This window comes from Tamandua tetradactyla, chromosome 4, assembly GCF_023851605.1.
Source record: "Tamandua tetradactyla isolate mTamTet1 chromosome 4, mTamTet1.pri, whole genome shotgun sequence".
Taxonomy (NCBI): Eukaryota; Metazoa; Chordata; class Mammalia; order Pilosa; family Myrmecophagidae; genus Tamandua; species Tamandua tetradactyla.
The window spans coordinates 43,544,301-43,550,300 of NC_135330.1; the positions used below are offsets into that span (position 1 = coordinate 43,544,301).

General features: G+C 30.9%; 1 long non-coding RNA gene across 4 annotated transcripts in view; it reads right to left on the reverse strand.

Annotated features, from left to right (window-relative positions):
• The window catches only part of LOC143678914 (uncharacterized), a 91,974-nt gene extending 86,587 nt beyond the window's left edge, over positions 1-5,387 (reverse strand). For all 4 annotated transcript variants that reach the window (XR_013173473.1, XR_013173472.1, XR_013173474.1 and 1 more), the window contains exon 1: positions 5,324-5,387. This is a non-coding gene — a long non-coding RNA (uncharacterized LOC143678914). The remainder of the gene's footprint in view (positions 1-5,323) is intronic.
• Positions 5,388-6,000: the final 613 nt, after the last annotated feature.

Genomic DNA, 6,000 nt, shown 5'->3' on the forward strand with positions numbered 1-6,000 from the left:
TCAATTGTGATTTTGAGAAAAATGAAAACAGAGAGCTAGGTAAGGGTCAGTTCATGTAAACAATACAAAAGTAGATTGACTATCTGGTGTTTCTCAGATAGTAACTTGTCAAAGTTACTATCAAAGCACTTGTCAAGAATCTCATAGTATTAGGAAATTACTATGTAGGCATCAATGCTGAGTTTCCAAATGTTTACACAAATTGCAAGTGCAATTGAGACAATGCAAAGTATTTTTCTTACTAAAGGTAAATATCACATTTTAAAAACATCACATCTTAAAAAATATCGCATTAAAAATATGACAATTTATGAATTAGTTTTTCTCAATTTTTCCTTGATATATTCCTTAGAATGAAAATATAAATACCTTAAAATACATATTCTAAATAACGTCTGCATTATAAAACGTGCTAAAGTATCTTAATTAAATGATAATTTATTTTATTTTATATGCTGAAGGCATGAATGAGGCATCATAATCAGGTAAACAGTCCTTTATTGCTAAAAGAAATTATTCAACTAATATTGAGATCCTTTGTAACTCTTAATGAAATTATCTGTTTTACTGAGGTCAGTTATATTTTATATAAGGGTCAAAATAAATATACAGTTCAAACTAATTGTATTATTTTTTCACTATCACTATGTTATAGAAAGATTTCATTATCCCTTGTACAGCATTCATATTTATGGATTTGCTACAGAAAGACAAAAAACCATCTAAACACCTGGAAACTAAGTAACATACTTCTAAAGAAGATGTATCAGAAGGAAAAAGTGTCGGGAATAAGAATAAAATTGGAAATGAAGTTGAAAAAGCAGCACATCAATATTTATAAGATCAGTTAAAATATTTGAGATATATTTATAGCAATAAATGCTTATATAAGAAAAGCAGAAAGCTCTTAAATCAATAACCTAGTTTTCTACTATAAGAAAGAAGTAGAACAAACTTTAAGGAAAGAGAAAAGAAGAACTAAAAGTAGGAGAAGAAATCAATAACATTGAAAACAGAATAAAAGTATTTAAAAAATCAATGAAACAAAAAACCTAGTTCTTTGGAAAGGTTATAATGACAGAAAAAAAGGCAAGATATATATTGCCATCATCAGGAGTGAAAGCGTGTGTACCACTTCACGCCCTGCAGATTTTACAAATATAATGAATTCTTTCATTGAAATCAGCAATCTATGCACATAAATTTAATATGTTGGATGAAATGTAACAATTCCTCAGGATCCTTCAACTATCAAAATTAACTCTATAATAGAGAGCCTGAATATTCTCATAACTTTTAAATAAATTGAATTTATATTTAATAATCTTTGAAAAACAAGTTTTGAACAAATTTTTTCAAACAAAAAAAGGTCTTTGAAACAGCTTTTCAAAGGAAAAAAAGAAATCTCTAAGTCCCAATTTTTAAAGTCAACTAATACATTATCTCTCAGAAAGTAGAATAGGAGTGAATCTTTTCCAATTACTTCTATTTATCCTGAACCTCTCTCATAGCAAAATCAAAGCAAGAAAACCACAGGTAAAAAACATCATAAACATAAACACAAAATCTTCAACAAAAGATTACAAATTGAATTCAGTACAAAAAGAATAATACAATGTGACCACATGCACTTTATTCAATGAAAATAAGGTTTAGTATTTGAAAAGTAAACAATGCAATACACTATATTAACAGTACAATGTAGAAAGAAACAAAAGATCGTATAAATAGATGAGAAAAATGTCATTGAACAAAATCAGTATCAATTCAGGTTAAAACTCCTGGTAAAAGGCAACTCCCAAAATCCTACAGCTAAAATGATTTTTAATGATAACTGACTGGATATTTTTCCTTTTAAGTTGGAAACAGGCTAGGGATTTTATTTTCACCACTCTTACTGAACATCATACTGGAAGTCCTAGCCAGTATAATGATCTACAAAAAAATCATAAAACATAATTGTTGGCAAGAAAGAATAAAAGTATTTTTGTTTACAAGCTAAATAACAAAGAAAAATACTGATTTCATGATTGTTGAACACAACAGAAGAGAAGAGATCAATTCTATCCAAATTACTGTTCTATAGATTTAATGTAATACCAATAAAAATACAGGAGTTTTTTTTTATTATTTTAACACAAAAATAGATATGGACAGGCAAAGCAATTAGAAAAGCTAAAACAAATTTGAAAAAGAATAATGTTGAATAATTGAATTGCTACTTCATTTTAAGTTTTAGTACTATTTTGTGGAGGGATTAACTCCTTGATCAATAGGATAAGATATAAAATCCCCAAACAGACTTATACAACTGTGGCTATTTGAATTTTTTCTATAAAGGAGCCAAGGCAATTCAATTAAGAAAGGCTAATTTTTCAAAAGTAGTTTTGGAATTGCACTTACATAGTCAAGAAAGTTAATTTTCATCTAAACCTCACACCGTATACAAAAATTGATGTAAAATTTCTTTTTGATGAAAACACAAAACTATAAAACTTTAAAAAAAAAAACATAAGGGAAAATTGTTGTGACTTTAGGCCACAAATAATTTCTAGAAATGAAACTATTACCATGATTCATGAAAGAAAAAAAAGTAAATGAGCATTTAAATTTATAAATTTTGCCTACAAAAGAACATTCAAAGAATGAAATAACAAAGTACAGATTGAGAGATAATATTTGGAAACAATACATCTGAAAAAAGATTCATGTATAGTATACACATTGAACTATCAGAACTCAGCGTTAACCAAAAGAGCAATCCAGTTGAAACATGGGCAAAACAGTCAAACAACAACTCTGCCAAAGAAACTATATGGATAACAAGTACATGAAAAGTTGCTCAACATCATTGTCCTTTAAGAAAATATAAATTAAAACCATGATTCCTAAATCATTAAATTGATGTTTCTTTTAGTCTCCAGCATCTTAGAGCAGCTAGAAGTAAAAATCTGAAGTTGCGGAATTGTAACTCACACCAAACTCTGAAATCTGTTCTACAACAAAATGTGTTGTGCTTTGAAATGTGTTGCCTTTTTGTATATATATGTTATTTTTCACAGAAAAGAAAAAAAAGTCAACTGTGATGATAAAAAATATATATATTTATTCCTTCTGACTTCCTATATTCTGGAGCAGCTAGAAGGAAAAATCTGAAAAGATGATATGGTAGCCCATGGCAAATTCTGGGATCGCTCCTGTAACAACCTGTTGAAAAGTGCTTGGAAAAAAATTTTCTTCATTCTTTGCTTTGTATGTATGTTATATTATGCAGTAAAAAAAGTTAAAAAAAATGCAATGCAATATAACCATACACATATAATGGCTGAATAGAAACCAATGACAATGTCAATTGCTGATAAGAATGTGGAGCAACTAGAAATCTCATACATTATTTGGAGAATTCAAAATATTATAGCCAGTCAGGAAACAGTTAGACAGTTTCCTGTAAAGTTAAACAAATAGTTACCATGTGAACCAGCATTACCACTTCTGGTTTTCTACTTTACAGAAATCAAAACATTTGTTCAAATATGAATGCCTACAGAAACTGTACTCATAATCACTCAAACCAGAAACAACCCAAACGTCTTTCTACAGGTGAATGGAAAAATACCTTGTGGTATATATATATATATATATATATAATGGAGTACTATTAATTAAAACAAAACAAGCAATAAAGCAAAATGAATAGACATTGATATATAAGGGCAATTTGGATGTATCTCAAAGGTGTTATGTTTGTTGAGATTAGCCAGTTTCAAAGTTCTAAATATTGTATGATCTCATTTATATAGCATTCTGAAAAATACAATGCTATAGTGATTTAAAACATATCATTGGTCACCATGTTTTGACACTAGAGAAGTGTATGACTATAAAAGTATAGGGGGAGGGAATTATATGGAATGATAAAGCTTAATCATGCTTGTGGTCTTGGTTATGTAAAAATATGCACATATGTAAAAATGTATTCAACTTGATACAAAAATAAAACCAGACAATTGAAAAAAATAACACAAAATAAAAAAAAATCACCAAACTGCTGGAGTTAAATTACTGCAGTATTTGACAGCTGGGCATAGAAAGACCACCAGTCATGCCCTTGAAATCCCAGAGCATCATATCAAAGAATAGGTGTGAAACAAATTATTCTAAACCCTACCAGACCTGCAACTTAGAAATGAACTACATCTTTCTTCATTGTTTTGGAGGGACCAGAGAACAGGTATCACTAGCATCTTCAGCCTCTGTAGTTCATTTTCTAACAACAATGGCATAACAATCACACAGTCAAGAAAATATATGTTATAATAACCAAAAAATACTCAAATAAATGAACTATATCACTAATAACAAGGGGAAAAAACAGAAAAATTGAATCAGAACCTTAGAGTATTCATCTTCTATTGAAGTTAACAATCAAAGACTTCTAAATAACCACAGTTAATACATATAAGACATAGAGGAAATCTGAACAAATATATAAGATCAAGAAATTAAAATAAAAAACAAAGTTTATTAAAGTAATTAAATGATCATTTTCTAAATTAAAATCACATTGATGAAACTAATATAAAGACTTTATCTTATAACTTATTTGGTATAGCATGAGATAGAATTAGTGTAATAGAAGACAAGTGAATAAAATAAACTATGCAACATAAAGCAAAGCAAAGAAAAACAACTTTAAGGAATGAAATATGAAACATGAAATGACATTAGAAAACCTAATTTATGAATGATTTCAATTACAATAGAGAAGAGAGACAATATGAGAGAGAAGCAATATTTGAAGAGAAAATGCCTTAAAATTTTCTAAAACTGCTGAAAGATATAAATACAGATATTCAAAGATTACAGTGAAGCCCAGACATGATCAATGCAAAGAAAATCCCAACTAAATTACACAAAAGTGGTATTTTGCCCACAGGCGACATCATTCATGGGATATATGCCTGGATACATGTGGACTACATCATAACAGGTGCTGAATCATGGTTACACCAACTATGCTATATAGTGCTCCCCCAGAACTTCAGACCCCAATGCACTTACAGCAGCCATCTTAGCAAGTTGCTTATAATGACCAATTTTTCAGGCCGCACAGTGACTTTCTGTACCCAGCTGTCTTAGGTCATGGAAGCAATACCGTGAAAGCTCAATAAGCTACTGAGGACCTCTTGATGCAAGACCCAACAAAATTTTGGCCCTCTGAAATATTCCACCAGTAAAAGGTGGTGGCCCCACTTGTTCTCAGTCCCTTGCCAGATGCCATGGTGCTGGAGGAGGTCGCCTCTTTCCCAGTTCCCTCGGTTACCTGGGGAATCACGTGGGATAAATCGAGTGGAAGTGGAAGTCCATAGAATTTACAGACAGCAACTGTTCCATTGTTGGTAAGGGAACTCAGTGGAATGTGCTGATTCTATCTCTTAACAAGAACATCACTGATAAAAAATTGGCACTGAGCGTCAGCACAGTTAGCCTTACATAAGACAGTCATCTTAAACCTGGATTCTCTAGACAACAAATAACCCTTTCTGATAGCTTTATAAATTCTTGGGCAGTTGTCTAAGAGTTACCCCTTTTGTGGAATGAACTCTGGGATTGTCTTCTCTAAAGACACCCAAAATATAATTTAAGGTAATAGATGTCTCTATACCTTTTAAGGTCATAATAGAAGACCTCACCACGACACACCTTATACCTAATAGAATTCCAGATATTCCAGATAACACTGATAGTGATCAAGGCATTGAATTTTTTTTTCACAGAATACACAATTCTGGGCTTTTAAGGAAACCATTCAGTAGGATCTTTTTGATAGGACCCAGCAGCTGGCTTAATATAAAGGCATAATGGGCTCCCCAATGAACTCCTTTTGAAATTTCAAAGCAGTTGGGCATGATTGCCACAAGCAGGAATTAGTCTAAATCCATGCTTTCTACAGACCTGCAGTCCCTATACCAATACCACAAAGGACCCTCATTTGTCTTT